General features: G+C 35.6%; 1 protein-coding gene across 2 annotated transcripts in view; it reads right to left on the bottom strand.

The window, feature by feature from the left end:
• The window catches only part of HCRTR2 (hypocretin receptor 2), a 254837-nt gene extending 243957 nt beyond the window's left edge, over positions 1–10880 (bottom strand). For both annotated transcript variants that reach the window (XM_054492660.2, XM_063665690.1), the window contains exon 1: positions 10714–10880. The gene's annotated coding sequence lies outside the window, so the exon portion shown is untranslated. The remainder of the gene's footprint in view (positions 1–10713) is intronic.
• Between the last annotated feature and the right edge of the window lie 2071 nt (positions 10881–12951).

Raw genomic sequence — 12951 nt, 5'->3', positions numbered from 1 at the left:
CTTGGGAGGCTGAGGCAGGAGAATTGCTTGAATCCAAAAGGTAGAGGTTGCAATGAGCCTAGATCACACTGCTACACTCCAGCCTGGATGACAGAGTGAGACTCGTCTCAAAAAAAAAAAAAAAAAAATTAGTTTAACTAATTTTAAACTCTGAATAAGTAACTTAATTATGTAGGCCTTGAATTCTCGCCTCTAATATTCTTTTGTTTGTTACAGTGAATACACAACAATACTAAACATAAGTTGAAGAGGAGCATACATGCTATATTTTTTGCTAATCATTTCAAAAGTGGATAAAATGGTTATGTACAACTGGAGCCCTATATTCTAAGAAAGCTAATTTAAAAGATGTCATTTGCCCTGCTAGACTTATAAAGCTCACTGAAACCGAGAGGAGTTGTTACCTTGCTTCTTTTGGGAAGCATGACTCTAACATCTAAAATCCCTATGGCACAGTTCTACAAACATATGAAAACAAAGGTCTCATTTATTTAAAATATAGCCAAATTACCAGTGAAATATCCTAGTAACAAAATGTAGTCCTCATCAAAATGTGCTTAAGCTAACTCTGAGTGTTTTCCAGGGACTTTTCTTTCCTGAGCCTACAAATAAGACCTTTGGTGTTTCAGTCCCATTTCCGCATTTTTCTGCCATGCTGATAGCTTTGTTTCTGTTGGTCAAAGCTCTCTCCTACTGGTGACCATCCCTACTACTTGACTAGTGCCCAAACATCCACAGGCCCCCTTACCTGAACAAACACTTGTTAGTATCCCAGCCTTTCTAAATAGCTAGGAGAAATTCACCACCATCCCCAGTGACATTAGGTCTCTCTACTCCTATTAATAATAACTGGACAGGCTGGGTGTGGTGGCTCACGCCTGTAATCCGAGCACTTTGGGAGGCCGATGCAGGTGGATCACCTGAGGTCAGGAGTTCAAGACCAGGCTGGCCAACATGGCAAAACGTCGTCTCTACTAAATAAGACAAATAAAATTAGCCGGGTGTGGTGGTGGGTGCCTGTAATCCCAGCTACTTGGGAGGCTGAGGCAGGAGAATTGCTTGAACCCAGGAGGTGGAGGTTGCAGTGAGCTGAGATTGCACCATTGCACTCCAGCCTGGATGACAGAACAAGACTCTGTCTCAAAATAATAATAATAATAATAATAATAATTAATAATAATAATAACTGGACAATACTCTGCTCAAAGACACTAAGTTTTTTCCCCCACTTCTTTACTTGACATTCATAGTTTAAATTCTGTCCATTTAATCCTTCCTCACAAATAACCTCTTCCCAGTAGAACTGAAAGTGAAAATGTTTGTTCTCCTAAAGGCAGCTCTGTCCTCCCATATCCACATGGATGTGATCTGATTCTTTGGTCCCAATCAGTCAGTCACAAAAATAGCTTGATATGGTACATGTTCCTAATCTTTTACATGGTCTTCTTCTTATGTTTCTTTGGCTTTTCCTACAACATACTTATAAAGAAAACATTACTTTTCCATACTCTGCCTCTCTCTTCAAATGCTATAGTTATTTAATTAGTAAGCCAATACAAAATTAACTGAAAACCCAAATTGCAGTTGTTTTAAGATTCCTTCTTTTAAGAATGTATACAGAAGCAATAAGTACCATATTAGAATATGTAAGAAATATCTAAAGATACATATATACACACATACATTTTATTCTATATATATTAATATATGAATATACATACACATATATTCAGTATAATTGACTTATTGTAGTTACTCTGGAGGGAAGTGTGTAGTCAATTGTTTTCCATTATCCTCTGTAAGTTTCCAATGCTTTTCCTTCTAAGAGCAATGCTTTTCTCCCGCAAAATGTATGTAACTACTGAAGATACTTCAAAAAATGTTAGAAACAAAAACTTTAAAAAAAATCCGTTTGTACAATACAAATTATCTTCCCGATGTTCTAGTAGAGTAGTTCAGACCATCAGAGTATTTTGTATATACTATTTAATAGCAAATTGTAAATGATAAAAAAGGCATATGCTGTGTAATATAAAACTACTAATGTTAATGTGGACTGGTTATCCAAAAATTTCTACATATGTCTAGAATTAAGGTTTTATGGAGCACCAGAATTGATGACATGAATGCACTCAGTTGAAAAGGTGGCTAGAACTCAGAGGGTATGATGTCTAGTCCTGGTATTGTCCTTTGCTCTGTGTATAAGACATTTATTTTTAGCTTCACATTGCCGTTGGGTGAGTGAAATGAAATAATATTTAAAAATAATTTGTAAAGCATAATACATTCTACAAATAAAATGCATTATTATTATAAAAAGAATGCTTTATGAGCTATAAGCCATGCAAGAAATGTGTTTTCATTATTTTCAGCACTCCATATAATTAGATGGGCTTGATGCTTTGGATGTAATTGCAACCATGAATTTTTGTTCTTGTTGGACAGGTGATTCTCAATTATTACTGTTGTTATTTAAATTTCCACTCTAGTAATGACTCTGTCCATAACCAGCACTTAAAATCTGAGGCAAAACTGTATACTTTTGTTTGCCCTCTCCTTTCTTGCTGCCTTGTGGGAGCATCACATCTGTATGGGATTTAGTGGAGAGCATGGAGGAATCCCAGTGACTGGTCCCCAGAGGAACAAATCAGCCGAGCTTTGATACAGCAGTGAAAAGCAAGGAGTTTTATCACATTTCTTTAAAATTTTCTCCAAGATATAAAGATGATTGCAATCTAATTTGAGTTCATGTTTTGTCTCATACTATTCAGTGACAACAACTTTTCAAAACTTAGATTCGTGAATCTGAATCTGAGAATAGCAAGATCTTTACACACACAATAAGATGTATTGAGATCTTAATATGTGAAAAGCCTTGTTCTAAGTGCTTTACATATGTTAACTGGCTTAATCCACAAGACTTTCATAACTGAGAATATATAATTTTCATTCCCAGTTTAAAGATGGAAAATAGAGGCATTAAATGATTAAATAGCTTATCTGAGATCACACTATATGTAGTAGACTACATGTAGTAGACAACAGAGCTGGGCTTCACACTTCACTCATACAGTTTGGCTCCATAATCTATACTCCCCAGCCACTAAACTGTACTTTTTTTTAAGGGAACTGATTTTTTAAGGGAACTAATGATCCAAGTGACAAAGGATTATTTATCTTGTCTCAAAACATCCACTGGAAGGTCCAGAGAAGCCACTGCTATATATACACATGACCCGTTATACTTCTGAATATCTGCTTGCCATCTCAGTATCTCAAAATGGCATTTCCACAAGTGTTTTTGAAACAAAGCATCTGTACAAATGGCTGAGTCATTCATCATGAAAATGATCAATAAAACCTGGTAATTTTCATCAACTGAATGAAGCATTAGAAGTAGAACTGTGACAATTTAAAACTATATATATATATATATATAAATTTATATTCTTTCTGTAGATATATAGGACAGTATGAACAAAGATAAGGGATGTAAAAGCTGACAGTCACAGTCACCACTGAGAGGAAATGGGTGTCACAGAACACCACAGACTATAGTGTAATTTAATATTTTAAGTCAAAAATTAGAAGGATGAATCATTTTATCTAGTGCCAGGTTTCCTAGATATATAATAGAATATGACTGGAAAGTGACTCCCTGAAGTCCACAAAGTCACAAAGCCACCATGTGAGAAAACCTATTAATGAACTTAAATGTGGACACCAAGAATAGACAGGAATGAGTCACATTCTCTGCGAAAAGAAAAAAGGAGAAGAAGAGAAAATCCTTACTCAGAAAGAGTTTTGAGGAACCTGTGACATTTGCTGCCACCTTCCTTTTTTGGGTCTGTAAGAAATTACACAGTATTTCAGAGTTTAATTCTGCACAGTTTTTGTAGCAATATTACGTTTTCGAAGTGAGTGTGGGCTATGTGGGTAAAGAAAGACTTGCTTACAATGATCTAGAAGGCCAGCCCCATTGAGGTGACATGCCCCTTTGGAGACTCAAATCTTGCTTTTGTCAATGATTCTCCACCCTGTTGAACACTAGAAACCTTTCAAGAGATTTTAAAAATTGCAATGCCCTGGCTGCACCTAAGAATAATTAAAAACTCTGAGGTTGGGACTCACGAATCGGTATTTTTTTAAGGCTGTCAAGGTTGAAAACTCTTCTTGTGTGTTTCTCAAACTTTAGCTTGCATCACAATCACCTGGAGGATTTGTTAAAACACAGACTGCTGGGACCTAAGCCCCAGAGTTTCTGATTTAGGTCTGGGCTGGGATCCAAGAGTTTGTATTTCTAACAAGTGTTAAGCAGTTGCTGCAGCTCCTGCTGTTTGGGAAAATGAAAGATAAGAATTTGACCTCTGTTACTGGGGAACAGAGCTACTATAAGAGGTAATCACATTGAATTGAGATGGGCTTGCTCCTAGGCTGGTCTCCTCTTTACCTAAATGCTTTGGAAGCCCTGTAGAGCTTGGGACTATGTACCTAGTATGCTTCGATGATGACTAAACCATAACCTCTCTGGGTATCCTAACCTGACCTGTGATTGACACCTACTCATGATACTGATCTTCCAACTCATTGTCAACTAGGTGTTATTTACACAATATTGGTAGTCTTATTGGAGATCACAGCTAGTTTAGCTCAACTATGCTTTGCCTTTCCATGACCTTCTGGAGTAATGATGATGTCTAAGTTTGAAACTTTACAGTTTCAGAGAAGTTTGATGTAAAAACAATCCTGTTTCCCTTTCTTCCATTTAAGGTTAAGGCCCCTCCCTCTTAACCTCTACCCTCACTCCGCCTTCCCCCCCAATTCTCCCATCTCCCCAACTCAGCAAAAGAATTAGCTGCCTCTAAAAAATGTATTAAATGAAATAATATCTAATCTGTTATTTCAAATCCTCTGCTGCTCTGGCACTTTTTAAAAAATACATTGTTCTGTTTTTTATTTAGAAAAGTTAAAATAATGGTGAACAAGAATGCCACTGTGATGTGTGTCTTTATGAAGACATTTTTTTATGCACTCAGAAACAAGTTTTTAAAATAAATTTTCTTTACTTCTCTCACAAATTATTTCTGGTATTTTGAAATGTGCACCAGACTTCCTAGAATAAACACCTATTTCTCTGCCATTTTAAAATCTCTGTGTCATCAACTGCTCTATATATAGTCTAAGTTTTGTGGAGAATGAGTTGAGAATAAATTTAAAACTATTTTCAATAAAATCAAATTTTTAAACGAAAGACAGGGCCAGGTGCGGTGGCTCATGCCTGTAATCCCAGCACTTTGGGAGGCCGAGGCGGGCGGATCACGAGGTCAGGAGTCTGAGACAAGCCTGGCCAAATCCCGTCTCTACTAAAAATACAAAAATTAGCCAGCCATGATGGTTCATGCCTGTAATCCCAGCTACTCGGGGGGCTGAGGCAGGAGAATCACTTGAACCCGAGAGGTGGAGGTTGCAGTGAGCTGAGTCTCACCATTGTACTCCAGCCTAGGTGACAGAGCAAGACTCTGTCAAAAAGAAAGAAAGAAAGAAAAGAAAGAAAGAGAGAGAGAAGAAAGAAAGAAAGAAAGAAAGAAAGAAAGAAAGAAAGAAAGAAAGAAAGAAAGAAAGAAAGAAAGAAAGAGAGAAAGAAAAAGAAAGAAAGAAAGGAAAGAAAGAAAGGGAAAGAAAAAGAAAGAAGGAAAGGAAAGGAAAAGAAAGAAAGACAAAATTAGATTCTCCATTGGGTTACGGTATTTTAAAAAAGTCATATAACGTTTGAATAAATTGTACTGATTTAGTTCTCAGATTTCCAGAAAGATCTTTCTCCTTGAATAAGAATTCTATTTAAAGACAAAACTAAAGCGAATGGCACCAGTTATATTCATTTTGCCTTCCTACACCATTTTCTTGAAAGGGGATGCTTTTTTTTATTTTCTTTCAAAGAGAGAGAGAAATGAGAGAATTACTAATTTATTCTCTTCAATCTTTAATTGAAGAAAAATGTCCTTAAAAATAAGCTAAAATGCAGTTTTATTGACTAAGTAAAACTTTCTTTTTCCTTGATTTCAACTATGCTGTCTTAGCTAGAATGAAATTCCAAAGTAAGCAATAAGAAATACTCTTTCTTTTTACAATACAACAGCATGAATATAAGCTTTAAATATATTTAAACTAGTTTGGCACATCTGAAATCCAAGAAGAGATTTTTAATAGTGATTCTACTTATAAGAAGGCCATGACTTTCATTTGGGCCACTATGATGAATGATTTACACAATAAACTCTAAGTTGAGGTAATATATTTTTTCTTGTGAGTGAAAAAAAAAAATGTTTTAAGAGTTGCATTCTAAAGGGGTCTGTTTTGTTTGCATGTGTGTGTGTTTTATAGAGAGTTCCTATTCGGCATTCTTTTCCTTTTTGACTAATAGGATATATCCTTATTTCTCAGTTGTATATTTAATTCTACTTTTATGCTTTAAGGAATTTTGAATGTGAGCACATAATAACTGGGAAACAAGCATCAACATCATAAATAGTGCTTTCATTTATTTAGACGTATTTCTAGAAGAGCAAAGAACTGTTCTGCAGTTCATTGGAGAGGCACACAAAATATGGGATTCTTCAGTGGAAGATTTTGTAATTCCTATGGAAGTGTACTGCCACATCCCCTATATCTAATTTATCAGTAAGTCCATTTAATTCTATTTCCAATATTTGCTCAGTCCACTACTTACTTCTACAACCATTTCTTCCACACAATCCCTTTCTTACTTTAGAATATTTCTGGAGCCTTCCATCCAGTCTCCTTGACTGTGCTTTTCTGATTCATTTTTCACACAGAAAGCAGAGTGACCTTTCTAAAACATTATTTTTCTTTGTTTAAAACCTTTAGAAGGTCTCCCATTGGGCTTAGCATGAAATCCTACAAGGCCAAAAAAGATCATCTTTCTCCCTGTCTTTATAATTTTACTTCAAACCACATGAGCTCTCACTCACTTAGTGAGTGAGAGCTCCTGTTCTTTTTCAGCTTCTAATCTCTTTTTTAACTCAAGACTTTGCTAGGAGCACTCTGTCTTCCACTCTTTGCTTAAAGGGTTTCCTCTTATCATCCATATCTCAAATTAATTATCATCTCTGATTTTTCTTGATCATGCCATCTAAAGTATTTTCCTTTACATTCTACAGACCACTAAAGTCTTTTTATAGTTTCTCTCATAAAATGTTTCCCAAGTAGCAATTACATTTTTATTATTTGACCTTAGGAATTATACTCCTAATATTATCACTATGGTACAGCTTATCACAAATTTTAGTTATGTATTGTTTGGTTATTTGTTAGTCTTCTCTTCCATTAGATTACATGGTCTGTGAGGTAGGGACCATGCCTGTTTGCTTAGCCTATTTATTTACAATAGCCAGCATAATGTAGGGCCCAAAAGAGGAACTTAGGAAAACATGTTTAATGTATGAATAAATGTGAAGACACATTAATAACATCTACCATATAGCCTCTTTTTGCTCTTAAATATTAGAAACATCTTCAGTTTGCAATCATCTCTTAAGCATTAATTTTATAGACAAATGAAATTGTATCAAACTAAAAGGTTTCTGCACACCAAAAGAAACAATCAACAGAATGAAAAGACAACTTAAGGATGGGAGAAAATATTTACAAACTTTTTATCCAACAAGGAATTAATATCCAGAATATATGAGAAACACAAGCAACTCAACAGCAAAACAAACAAACAAATAATTCAGTTAAAAATGAACAAGCAATCTGAGCAGACATTTCTCAAAAGAAGACATACAAATGGACAACAAATTTATCTTTTAAATGCCTAACAACATTTCATTCAGGGAAATGCAAACAAAACCACAATGAGATATCATCTCACCCCAGTTAAAATGGCTATTACCAAAAAGACAAAACAAAACAACAACAACAACAAAAAATGCTAGTGAGCATGTGGAGAAAAAGGAACTCTTACATACTACTGGAGGGAATGTAAACTGGTACAGCCATTATGGAGAATGATATGGAATTTCCTCAAAAAACTACAATTAGAACTATCATATGATCCAGCAATTCTACCACTGGGTGTATATCCAAAGAAAAGGAAATCAGTGTATTGAAGAGATATCTGCACTCCCATGTTTGTTACAGCACAACTGACAATAGCTAAGATATGGAATCAACCTGCGTCCATCAACAGATGAATGGATAAAGACAATATGGCATATATGCCCAATAGAATACTATTTAGCCGTGGGGAAGAATGAAATGCACAGCAACATGGATGAACCTAGAGATCATTATGTTAAGTAAAATAAGCTAGAAACAGAAAGTGAGAAAACCACGTTCTCACTCATATGCAGAAGCTAAAAATGTTGCTCTCACAGAAGTAAACAGTAGACTAATGTTTACTAGAGACTGAGAAAGTGGGACTGAGGAGAGGGTAGGGATAGATTTGTTAAGGAATATAAAGTTACAATTAGATAGGAGGAATAAGTTCTAGTGTTCTATAGCACTAGAGGCTGACTATAGTTAACAATAATTTATTATATATTTTCAGATAGCTAGAAGAGAGGATATTGAATGTTCCCAACACAGAGAAATGATTACTGTTTTAGGTGCCAGATATGTGTATTGCCCTGATTTGGTCACTGCACATTGTATATATCAAAATATCACTTGTGTACCTCCTAAATATATATGTGTACTATGTTTATTTAAAAAATAAAAAATGTTTTAAATAATGAGTTAATAACTTCTAAGAAAAAAAGTTTAAAAATAAACCACAGAATACCTACTTGTTATCAGCTGAAAATTGCATTAACCAAAATGTCACTATTCAGATTGCTATTAAAATGTACTAAATAACCAACAGATACAACCTAATGTAGTTAAAGCTACTAGGTTACAGAAAAGTTCCATATGGCATTAGATAATGTTTTCATTCTCTTGAAAGTCTGTATCTCTAAAACAATGCCTTTATGTCTTGATATAAAAAGGCATATTAATAGGATTTACTAGTAAATCTAATTTATATAAACAATTCTTCAGTTGAAATTATTTAATGTAATTTATTTGTGCTCTGAGGAAATCCATTAAAGTATCAAATGAAAAACAGTAAATAGTTCTCTAAAGAAGTTATTACTTCTTTATAGTAAACAAAATTTGAAGCACATTCTTATATTACATTATTGATAGGGATGCTACTCTACAAGTAAATTTCTCTATAAAAGCATATCATGACTAACGTTTTGAAAGGTTTCTGAGAAACTCAGCAGGGAACTTCTCAAGGTATTTTAAAAGATCACTTCCATGAAGGTTCTGTGCTTCAACTTAGCAGATTTGGAAATCAGATAAAAACACTTATTTTTAAAAGATCTAGTGTATAGATTCAATGAGACTTCTGTGCTAGGCACATAATAAAACAAAAAGATAAATTAGTCTCAACTCCACATCTCTCATTCTCCACTTTAAATCTATTTTAATTAGACTTTTACTTCCTCTCCTATTTCATCAAAGGTTCCTTGATGGTGTCACTGATGATCTCCACATTTCTGAATATAATTAAAAATTCACAATCTTCAAACTGTTGCACAATCAGGGGCACTTAAAACAATTAATTACTCCTTTGTATAGAAAACAATTTATTGACTTGGTTTCCAGGATATTTCAATCTGTTAATTTCCTGACTGGTCATTCTTTCCCAGTTTCTTTTGTTGAGACATTTTTGTTCTTATCTCCAGCCTCTAAAAGTGAAATTTTGCAGGGCTTGTTTCTTGGATTCCTTCTATTCTTTATCTGCAGTCATTCTCCTGGTAATCTCACCCAGTTTAATATCCTTAAATACCCTCTGTATGACAATGACTCCCAAGTTTTCTAGGGCTGCCATAATAAAGCAACACAGTCTGGGTGGATTAAACAATAGAAATTCATTTTTCTCACAATTCTGGAAACTAGAAATTCAAGATCAAGGTATCAGTAGGGTTGATTTCTTCTGAGACCTCTCTTTTTGGCTTGTAGATGGCTGCCTTCTCTCCGTGTGTCTGTGTCCTAATATCCTCATCTATGACACCAGTCATTGGATTAGGGCCCATCCCAATCACTTCATTTTAACTTAATTATCTCTTTCAAGGCCCTATATCCACGTAAATTTACAATTTATGTGGGGGGCTAGGTGTTCACAACATGAATTTTGAGAAGACCACAATTTTTCCCATAGTAATGTCCAAAACCGATTTACTCAAATTCTCTCACAAGCCTGTAATGTGCCAGCCTTTACCAAGAAGAAAGTGGCAATTTTATCCTTCTAGTTGCTGTGGTCATAAACTTTGGAATCATCCCTGACTCTTCTTTTTCTCTTATTCCCACATCTAGCTCATTGCTCATTAGTAAATCCCATTGGTCCACACTTAGAAAATATACCCAAAGTCTGATATTTTTTCACTGTCTCTACCGCTATCACATTAGCTGAGCTACCACTATCTCTTGCCTTGATTATTTCAATAGCTTTTTAACTGGCCAACTTTCTTCTACGTTTGTCCTCCTATTTTCTATTCCCAGCTTAACAGCTAGAGCAAGACCTTTGACATGAAGTAAATGCGTATCATTTCTCTTCTCAAAATCTTTCAGTGACTCACTTTTCATTTAGAATAACATCAATCCTTAAAATGGCCAATAAGTCTTTCCATGGTGTGCGCCTCTTACCTTCTCACATTATTTCCCACTATACTCCTTCTTATTCACTCAGCTTCAGCCACACCAAACTCCATGTTTTCACTTTAAAAGTCTAGGCACTTTCCTGGGCATCATGAAGTCTCCTTACAAAGACCATTAGTGAAAGCTGTTGACCATATGAAGCCGAATTTATTAAATGTGTTGAACGTAGAAGAGCACTGCTTTGGCAGAGTCTCAGAAGTGTCTCAAAAGAGGAATTTGAGGTTGCAGTTAGTCATATAGAGTGGTTTTAGGGAATTTGAAGATTGAGGTTAGTCATATAGAGTTGTTTTAGGGAATTTGAAGGTTGAGGTTAGTCATATAGAGTTGTTTTAGGGAAAAAGTTAGTAAGGAAGATCTAGCAGAGATTGGTGAGAATTTGTAAACTACTCAAGTTGCTCAACCAGTCAGTGGGCTTTGGAACACATTAAGTCCTGTTATATCAGTTTGTTTTATTTTAACTTGGAATATATGGGTCTGAACTGTTGATATTCAATAGGAACTTATTTTGTGTTGTATGTCAGTTTCATCTAGTTCTTCTGTTTTACAAGTCAGTATAAGTTTAAGACTCACTTATTGTGATGACTAATGCCTCTTAAAAAATAGTTTTTGTTAAAACTTTCACTCTCAAAAGTTTCCTGGTTTATGTATTAAATAATAATATAAGCTTATACATAGATCACATCTGTTGATTTTGTCTTACAAGGACTCATTCATTCTTCGTGTAAGTAATAATTCCAATTTTTTGGGAAAGCATTTCTTCCCATTCTTAACCCCCGTAATTCAGACAGCTTGCACCACTCCTAATCCACAATTATGGTAGACATTGAAATGAAACAGGGACCCCTCTTAGGAGGGTGCTAGGTATCCCCTCCCAAACACGAAAATTAAAAAAAAAAAAAAAAATCTCGAATTTTTTCAAAGGAAATTCCAGACACCTAGCAAGCCCCACAAAATAAATAACAAAAAGATAACAGTAGCTTAAAATAATAGCCAAAAAATAACAGAGTCACAAGAATAATTCCCTATAAAAACTGAAGACAACATCTTAACATACGTCCCTGAGCTGTTTTTCAAAAAACCCAGACCCCCACCAAACACATATCTCAGATAAGGAGGTTTATGTCTTTATGTGCTGACACATAGACCTCAAATAAGAGAGAACTGAAGACTAAACTCTGACCACTTTCCTTTGTTCTAAATTTCTTCCTGTGGAGGCCCAAAAAAGTCACTCTCATGAGCCAGAGCAAAAATTATCTTCTGCTAATTCCAAATTTTTAGACAAAGTTTCACTTCCATAACCAATCTCAAATCAAAAAATCTAAATCCACCTATAACCTGTGGACCTGTGGTTCCTCGCTTTGAGATGTCTCACCATTTTAGGTCAAAACAACGTGTAGCCCCTGTATGTTGACTTATAACTTTGCCTGTAACCTCTGCCTCTCAATCTTTAAAAGCCCTTATCTTATAAGCCATATGGGAGTTTGGGTCTTAAACATTATCTGTCCAACTCTCCTTACTTGGTGCTCTCCAATAAATGTCTCAGTTTCTGTCACTTCAATACCAATGACCATGTTTGGCTTTACTGCCTTAAGCAGGCACACTTGAGTTCAGTTGGGTAACATGTTCCCAACAAGGTCACTCAGAGCAATTCATTTTCCTGGCTCCAATGTTGGTTCTAAGATGTTCATGTAATCTAATCTAGGACAAAAACCACAGATGCAGGGACCTCAACTGGTCCTATTGGGGATTCCCCCACCCCCACAGAGATAATAAACTGTTTTTTGCAAGCCTGAAGATACTGATTGATGTCCTACTTGAGAATGAAGTCAATGCCAAAGAAAGAAGCTTTCTGATGAGATTATTTGAACATCAGACTTATTATTAAATGTAGAAATATAGAAAAACTTCGGACTTTCAGCAAGGTAAGGCAAAAAAATTTCTTAAAAGTCCTTTGCCGGCCGGGTGCGGTGGCGCACACTTGTAATCCCAGCACTTTGGGAGGCCGAGGTGGGCGGATTACAAGGTCAGGAGATTGAGACCATCCTGGCTAACACGGTGAAACCCCATCTCTACTAAAGATACCAAAAAATTAGCTGGGCGTGGTGGCAGGTGTCTGTAGTCCCAGCTACTCGGGAGGCTGAGGTGAAGAATGGCTTGAACTTGGGAGGTGGAGCTTGCAGTGAGCCAAGATCGCGCCACTGCACTCCAGCCTGGGTGACAGAGCAA

Source organism: Pongo pygmaeus, chromosome 5 (genome assembly GCF_028885625.2).
Source record: "Pongo pygmaeus isolate AG05252 chromosome 5, NHGRI_mPonPyg2-v2.0_pri, whole genome shotgun sequence".
Lineage (NCBI taxonomy): Eukaryota > Metazoa > Chordata > Mammalia > Primates > Hominidae > Pongo > Pongo pygmaeus.
Note: the sequence above shows the minus strand (reverse complement) of the source record. Positions and strands in the feature narration are given on the sequence as shown.